A 9,004-nucleotide genomic window follows, 5' to 3' on the forward strand; every position below is an offset into this window, starting at 1 on the left:
TGTTTACCAGCTACCCGTCCTCTGGCATTTTGTTTTGGCAGCCCAAATGAACTAAGTCAACAATTAACTAATTAATTAAAACTTAGTAAGTTCTCAGTCAAAATTTACATAGTAACAGGATGCGTCTCCCATTACCACTTTTGCCTTCGAAATTTGCCTTTCAATTGATCCTATTTGAAAACTTCTAGCAGGCATTTCAAACAGACTGGCGGAAAGCTTCAAGGAGCCCTTCATACCATTTCCTGTAGGCTGGCATCTATTCTGTCTGGCTTTGGAATCAGACATGAAGGTGTGAGCTCAAAGCCTAACACATCGCAAACACCCAAAATGGTAGCTATTTTTACCACGAGCACCGTGGAAGGTAGTCTCTGCCTCAATTTTTCCCTTTGCTCAACAGTCGTTGAGCATCTGTGAATGTCACAGGCACTGTTGACTGCCAGAGAATCAAAGATTAATCAGCCGCAGCTCTTGTCCTCCACAAGACCAAACTCTAAGAGGAGAACACACAACGTAACTATCGTGAAGGGTAGAAAGTCATGAGAATTTTAATTTTTTTTTTAACATATATTTATTTTTATTTTTGAGAGACAGAGACAGAGTACAAGCAGGGGAGGGGTAGCCAGAGAGGGAGACACAGAATCCGAGGCCGGCCCCAGGCTCCCGGCTGTCAGCACAGAGCCTGACGTGGGGCTCAAACCCACCAGCCGCGAGATTGTGACCTGAGCTGAAGTCGGTCGCTTAGCCGACTGAGCCACCCAGGCTCCCCTCCCCGAGAATTTTAGTGGAGGGCTGGATGAAGTGCGAAGAGAGTGGAAAAGACGGAGATGGTGCTTCCAGCTTGGTGTGAGAGAGGATGTTCAGGAAAGATAGATCCTTCACCTGGTTCCTCTAAATGCCGAGCTCCAGACCCACCGGGCCTGAGGATGTGCGGACACAAGTCTCTGGAAAGGGAAGGATGTTGGGCATCATACTGATCGTCTACCACAGCCCGGCCTGGGGGGGGGGGGGTGCTACTACGTGTGTCTTCGGGGACGGGCTGCTTTCAGAAACCAGCTGCCTCTCAGATTGTATTATAAATACCCATGGCAGAACTACACAGAGAAGCAGAAACAATAATAGCTTCCAGCCTGTCATCTGGTCCTTTTAAGCATTTTGTAAACAATCTCAGTGTTTTGTTGGGACTCATGGAGAAGCACGTCAAGGCCTTTCTCTTTCTTTGGTTGCCGTTCATTAACAGAATCATTGCACGAGGTGCCAGTGCCCCGTTAACGGCCTGACTCAGTCCCTCAGGAGAATTGCTTTCTGTCTCCTGTTCAGCCTGAATTTGCTTCAAATTGCGTTGCTCTTGGGGCGCCTGGGTGGCTCGGTTGGGCACCCGACTTCGGCTCAGGTCATGATCTCGCGGTCCGTGAGTTCGAGCCCCGCGTCGGGCTCTGTGCTGACAGCTCAGGGCCTGGAGCCTGCTTCGGATTCTGTGTCTCCCTCTCTCTGACCCTCCCCCGTTCATGCTCTGTCTCTCTCTGTCTCAAAAGTAAATAAATGTTAAAAAAAAAAAAACCAAAAAACGAATTGCGTTGCTCTTTTCATTTGTTCATATTCTACCTTCACGACCAAGTAAAGGTCGTGCCCCCACCAGGATTCTCCTAAAAAAATGCAATCTGAAGGCTCACATCCCTTGAGTTTCTATTCCTCAAAGCCTCCTCTGGGAGACTGCCATGATCGAGGTTTCTAGTAAGATGTGCTGGTCCTTGGCCACATTTCAACTGGGTGGGTCCATTTTGTGGAACAGCAGGAAACTCGGGGGTGGGGGGTTTCTGTCTACCTTTAATACCCGTGGGAGGCACTGGACTAGCCAGGCGATTCCATTTAGGCTTCCCGATTTGATCATGGCTGTCCTGATTCCAGACTAGGAAAGATTCAGGGAAGCATGTGATGCCACGTGAGGTAAGGAAGGGCTCTCCCCTTTCACCGGGATGGGGAAGCCTGAGGAAGGAATTTGTTGGGGGCGGGGAGGTCAGGGGAAAGAAACAAGAGTTCAGCTTGGGAAAGTGGAAAACTCCTTTTAAATCATCCAAGCGGAAACATAGGACAGGGAGTTAAAATAGCTAGTTAAAATAGGAGTTCTGAAAAACAAGTTAAGGTCAGATATTATAAAGAGAGATAAATTTGGAAACCTTTAGGATATAGATGTTATTTGAATCCATGGGATTGGACAATATCACCCAGGAAGTAAATGTTTGAAAGGAAGAGGAATCCTAGGACCTTCCAAAGTTTAGAAGTCAGGGCGAAGATGAGGACCCTGCAAAGGGGATTAAGAAGGAGTAGCCATCGAGGCAGCGTAAATCCAGGGAAAATCGGAGTTCTGGAGGCCAAAGGAAGGAAGCGTTTCAAGGAGGAGGAGTGTTCATTTGGGCCAGGTGGCTGACAGGTCAAGTATGGTGGGGACCGAGAGGTCAGCCAAGTGATTCAGCAACATGGAAGTTATTGGTGATCTTGACAAGAGCAGTTTCAGGGAAGTTTGCTCTGACTTCTGGGCCCACATTGGCCCTGTGCTGGCCCTTTGCCAACTCTGGCCTCTGCTCTCTTCCTGGGCCTCACTCTCAGCTTTCCCATGCAACAAAAGTCCTTGAAATCCTTTGTCACCACCCTGAACTTCTGTCTCTGAAAGTTTTGGAAGACATTACAGAGATTCTTAACCTTTTGGGGTCAGGGACTCTTGGAGAAACCTGTATAAAAATATGTATGCTCTCCATGTGCACGACGCACACACATACAGTTATGAGTTGTAATTTCGGGGGGGGGGGCGCAGACTTGATCCCAGGTGAGTAAAGCCTTACTCTAGGCTCATCTAATGAGTTTCCTTCACCTCTGGCTACACAGAGGTCTTAATACTCCAGTTGCCTACCCCAGGCCCCAAACCCTGCTTAGATCTTTGTTCAAATCAAAGATCATTTGAGCTAAGAGCAAATTAATGTTTTTAAATTTTTTTTTCAACGTTTTTAATTTACTTTGGGGACAGAGAGAGACAGAGCATGAATGGGGGAGGGGCAGAGAGAGAGGGAGACACAGAATCGGAAACAGGCTCCAGGCTCTGAGCCATCAGCCCAGAGCCTGACACGGGGCTCGAACTCCCGGACCGCGAGATCGTGACCTGGCTGAAGTCGGCCGCTTAACCGACTGCGCCACGCAGACGCCCCTAAATTAATGTTTTTATTAGCAGCTCTCAGGGAGGCAAACTTAGGACAAACACAAGCAGACATGGTGACATGGTAACTGTGTACTAAATGGAATGATTTCACCTATTTTTGTACCTTCTTAGATGTGATCTCTTCTGCTAGTCACCAGAAGATGGTTAGACTAGGGGCAGTCAAATCCTCTATGCCAAGGGTCCGAAACTCCATATCTGTGGGGACCAGCTACCTAATGAAATAGGCTGAAATGCATGGAAAACACCCAAGTGATAGGGTCTATAGTGAAGGAGAGAGCACATACTCGGTTTGAAAAGCGCAGCTGATACTCTGCTCTGGCAAATGCTGACATCCAAGAATATCCAGCTCATATTGCTAGAACTTCTGATTTCTTTTTTTTTTTTTAAATTTTTTTTTTCAACGTTTATTTATTTTTGGGACAGAGAGAGACAGAGCATGAACGGGGGAGGGGCAGAGAGAGAGGGAGACACAGAATCGGAAACAGGCTCCAGGCTCTGAGCCATCAGCCCAGAGCCTGACGCGGGGCTCGAACTCACGGACCGCGAGATCGTGACCTGGCTGAAGTCGGACGCTTAACCGACTGCGCCACCCAGGCGCCCCAGAACTTCTGATTTCTTAAGATAACCTGCAATCTTGATTCTCATGCAGCCTAAACAAAACATGAGGGCAAGAGCCAGAATATATATATTGTCTACAGGATACCAGATCATGACCCCACAGCTAGGCCGAGTCAGAGGAAGGACTCAAGCATGTTTATAGATTAATTTTGGTGTGGGGTCTACTTCTTTTGTGCATGGTAACCGACTGCATTTTCCAAAAATCACCAGAGCAGTAGTTCCAGCACCGCATATTTTCCAGAATCTTACCATTTGTGCCAAGTAAACTTGGAACCTGGGCCGGCCTTTCTGCTCGACAAACAGACGTGACGCCATGGGAGCTCCAAGGCCAAACCAGACAAGGCAATATGGCTTCTACTGGGTGCTCCCTCTTAGAAGGCTCACCCTTGGAGCCGAGCCCCTTGCTGCGAGGAAGCCCAGTCTAGTGCAGCAAGGGTCACATGGACATACTCGTGTGAAGAGGCACCGGGGCCCCCATCCAGCATCACCCCCCGACACATACAAGAAAGAACTTTCAAGTGATTTTAAGCCCTAGCCTTTGAGTCATCCAGCTGAGGCCATCAGGAAACACAGACAAGCTGTCTCTGCCATGCCTTGTCCAAATTCCTGACCCACAGACTCTGCGGGCGTAATAAATAGTGGTTTTATGTCACCAGGTTGGAGCGATTTCTCAGGTGGCCATAGTAACAGAATTTCCACTTGCGAATATGAAAGTGCTTCAGCAAATCCATCTGTGGAATTCACCTTTTGGAAACAGCTTTTCCATCTGGAGTCCTTTCAAATCATGATTTTCTTTGGCCGATGCCCCACCAACTCTCCTATGACTGTGAATTCTGGACTTTTCCAAGACTGCAGGATCCGTGTTGATGGATACTCTGGTTGTTCTTCATGAGAGCACAGTTGGCCTTTGGCCAACATCACGCTCCTCACCACCGCCCGCTCCCCCCACCAGGAACTCCCTCGGCAGGCGCTGAAGCGGTCTCTGCAAAGACCCCTGTGCTGGGGGGCCAAGCCACGTTTGTTTGCATTCCTTAGCCTTTTCACTTTCTAGAAGGAGCACCTTTCATTATGTAGACCGAAGTGTCAAACTCTAAATGCTGCTTTTTTTTTTTTTTTTTTTTGAAGGGCCGTCTTCCTCCACCTTGTCCATCATGGCTGTTTCTCAAGCAGTAGTACATCCTCTGGGAGAGACCTGACCCAACCATGAAGTTTTCCCGAGACAAAATCTGAGGCCCTGTCCCCATAGCAAACATCTGGTGCGGCACGGGCGGGCGTTGACAGAGTCGGGATGGAAGGGCTGGGAGTCTGCAGGCAGACAGACCTGGGTGTGAACCTTGCTTTGCCACTTAATTTTCAGCCGAGGACCTGTGGACGAGTTGGGTTCTCCATCCATAAAAGACAGATAATAATACCTGTCTCTTAGTGTTGCTGGGGAGTAAATAGGTGCTTCTGCATAAACAAGTGTTTCTGCATAAACAAGTGCTTCTGCCTATGTCTGGAACACAGGTAGGGCCTGGTAGAGAGAGTTACCACTACCCTACCGCTACGGCCAACCAGCAATACCACAGGCATCACCACCACCACGTCTTCTGCCACACCGCCCTGCCTTGGCTCATCCACCTGGCTCACCTACTACAGAAAGCACAAGTCAAAGGCAGGGCGGGTACGTCTGTCTTTGCATCCACAGTGGCCCCATCCGGTGCTTTGAGAACGCCAGACACAGACACGTTATGAACAAGTGAAGGAACATACATGATAGCGTTTTAAAATCACCTCTAGCGCTAAATGGTTTCGGGACAGGGGTGTGAGACCTAACACAATCCGAGTTCCCACAACGTGAAAGGCACCGAGCAGGCCCTCCCTGTGTGATGTCACATGTACTCTTTAACCTCGACTCCCACCCCGGCGGGCCCTATCTCTACTGGCCCCCCTCTTCGTAATCACCCATTCATTTTCTTCAGCCCACCTCCAGCTGAGCCCAGTTATCATCCACCACTCACCATCACCCTTTCCTTGCGTTTTTAAGTTCGTCTGTCTTCTCCGCGTCTCGGGAATGATTTGTGCGAAGTTTAGATGGTATCCCTATAAACTCGCGGTTCTCTGTGGGTGGTTCCCTGGACCAGCAGCAGAATCACCCAGGGAACGTGATAGAAATGAAAATTCATGAGCCCCAACCTGCGACCCAGTGAGTCAGCAACTCCAGGAGTGGGGCCCAGCAATCTGTGTCTTAACAAGCCCTCCAGATGGTTCTGATGCGGACTCCGGTTTGAGAGCCACTGATATAAACCACCCAGACGCAGGTATGAAACGGTTACATGGCAACAGTGAAATGGTGAATGAACAGTCTTCCACTTCAGCCACTGTAGTGAGTCTACAAGGCTATTTGAAATTCCTAGAATACAGTGTTTGTAGATAATAAGGGACTGCAGGAGTGAGGGCAGCATGGGCACAGGGTGAAAAGGTACGGGCCAGAAGGACAGGGACAGAGCTGAGAGTGAATCTTCCGGCCAGCTGTCAGCTCAGAAGTGCTTATTCTTCTGGCTAGCATCAGGGAGGTTTGTAAAATCCTTCTAGTTCCACAGCAGAGCTGTGATTTTCACGGGAAATTGTCCGTGGGGGCGCCTGGGGGGCTCAGCGGGTTAGGCATCGGACTTCAGCTCAGGCTGTGATCTCGTGGTTCGTGGGTTCAAGCCCCGCTTCCCGCTCTGTGCTGACAGCTCAGAGCCTAGAGCCTGCTTTGGACTCGGTGTCTCCCTCTCTCTCTGCCCCTCCCCCGATTGCTCATGCGCACATGTGTGCGCACTCTCTCTCTCAAAAATAAATAAATATTAAACAAAGAGAAGGAGAATTGTGTGGAGTCGTATTCAACAGAGAAGACAGAGCAGTTGCGGCTGAGGGGGCCGGGGCACCCAAGGCCTCCTGCTCCTTCACTGTCTTGGAGAAGCCGCAGGCTTCTCTTCCTTGTAGCTGTGATTCCATAAGGCCATTCACAGAGCCCTTGATTGTCAGTAACATTGGAAGAATGTTGACAAAATAGGGCACCCCGGGTGGAATGGGCCCTGCCCCGTGCACCTGCAGGGGGCGCCATCACACAGGGTACACGGCAGCTCGGTCAGTCTAGGAAGCCCGGGCGGGGACCAAATTCCAGGCTGACCCAGTATGAATGCAATGCCCAGGCCAGCGAGGTGAGTGGCCACACAGAGACCATGGGCGAGTCAAGCCCCCAGGAGGCAGGAGGTGACGAGGAGAGAGAGCACCAGAATGGCTGTGGGCACCCCATCAGTTTGGATGACTTCTCCTAGACAGCCTTGCATTAGGGAGGGCTTGGGAGGAGACATTTCACAGTTTGTGCTTATGTACACACACAGCCACACACACACACACACACACACACACACACATACACACGCACATTGTATAAAAAACTAGTTATGGTTCTTGTTCCTCAGAGTTCAGTTCCTCTCAACAAGTCATTTTGTTGCATTTAAAAGATGCCCCAAAATTGTACACCATGGTGTTATTTACCCCTCTCCCTTTGCTCCTTCTGGAAAGCCTTTCCCTCCCTGAAGACTCCTATCAGGGGTTACCTCCTCCTGGAAGTCTTCCCTTAGGTTGGCTGCCCCTTCCTTCCCTTTGCTCCTGCCGTGTCTATCTCTGCACTCTGTTAAATTGCTTGTGGACATGTTGCCCTCTCAAAACCACAACCCCTTGGTGACAGGCTCTGTGCACTCAGCTAATGCCAGCCCAGTGCTACTGCATCACAGATGTTCGAGAAATCCCTACCGAATGACCAAATCAATCATGGTGGCGGAAGGGGCACCTCAGCTGGGCGAGCCCTGCCGACAGTTGGAGGTGGGTCCCGGTAGCTGGGCTCAGCGCACAGCTCAGTTGGACAGCCCACCTGCTGGGGGGTTGGGGGCATCCTTCACAGTCCCTACAAGCTCCTGGCCTTCCTTCCCTCCTGCTTGGCGAGGGCAGCTGCAAAGGCAGAGGAGGACAGATCTCAGAGCCCAGGAAGGTGCAGGCTTCTGTGGGTAATGAACCTCACCGCTAACACCCCAAGCAGAATGGCACTGAAGTAGGTCTCACTGAGCACCCCCCTCCACCCCCAGACTCAGAATATCAAGTCTCATTGGCTGCAAGTTTGCCACTGAGCTGCAGTTTTCTGCACATTTGCTTTGTGTGTGTGTGTGTGTGTGTGTGTGTGTGGCTAATTTAAGCTGCCTTTCAGTGCCAGGACTCTGAGAAGGAAGGGGGAGATTGGGGGTCAAGGTGAAAATCAGCTGCATTGAATTCATCTGACCAGGTAGGCTGCTTCCCTTTTCCCCTTCATATCCTGTGACAGAGGTTCCTTCCACAGGGAGGATGTGTGTCTGACCTAAAACAGAGCACTGTCTCTTTCATCCAGATACATATTAAGGGCTTTGCTGTGCATTGGAAGACGAATAAATGACTGCAATCAGGTTTTATTTTCCAAGTTGGCATTTTTAACATTTGCTAAGCTGTTCTCAATAATGTCCACGTAATTGTGAAGTTTGGATGATAGAAGACAAACCTCCCCACCCACATTTCCTTCCCTAGCTTGAAAGGACCACGGCAGTTAAGGACTATCGTGGACTGAACGTTGTGTCCCTCAAAATGCATATGCTGACTTTTTTTTCTCTGCCTGCCCAAGCGCATTCACTGGGGAAAGACCACGTGAGGACACAGCCAGGCCTTCTACATGCCAGGAAGATGGTCCTTACCAGGAATGGCATTTGCCAGCACCCTGGGCTTCCCAGCCTCCAGAACCATGGGGGAAATAACTTCCTGTTCAAGCCATCCTGGCGTGTTATGGCAGTCTGAGCCGACTAAGAGAGGGACAACGTTTGGAGTGAGACAGAGAAGGCTAGAGTCGGGACCACCTCCGAAGCTGCCTTCCTTCTGGACTGCATAGAAGCAGGCCTGGGTTTTCTTAGCAGCCATAGGGACTAGTCACTATGGCAGTCGCCACGCAGGCCCGGGCTGAGGCCTGGGCACAGGTTCCCCCGTCCCTGCCACAGGACCGCCTGCTGACCAGAACTGTCATGCCGAAGCCAGACCATGGCATTCAGGCCTGCAAGCGATCTCAGGGGTCCGCTCTGCCCCCCACCAACCTACGTCAGACCCTCACTGTAGAACAACCTGAAGCTGAGCTCT

This window comes from Lynx rufus, unplaced genomic scaffold (assembly GCF_022079265.1).
Source record: "Lynx rufus isolate CCGP_SWC_20201006 ecotype Redwood Valley unplaced genomic scaffold, mLynRuf1.p SCAF_9, whole genome shotgun sequence".
Taxonomy (NCBI): Eukaryota; Metazoa; Chordata; class Mammalia; order Carnivora; family Felidae; genus Lynx; species Lynx rufus.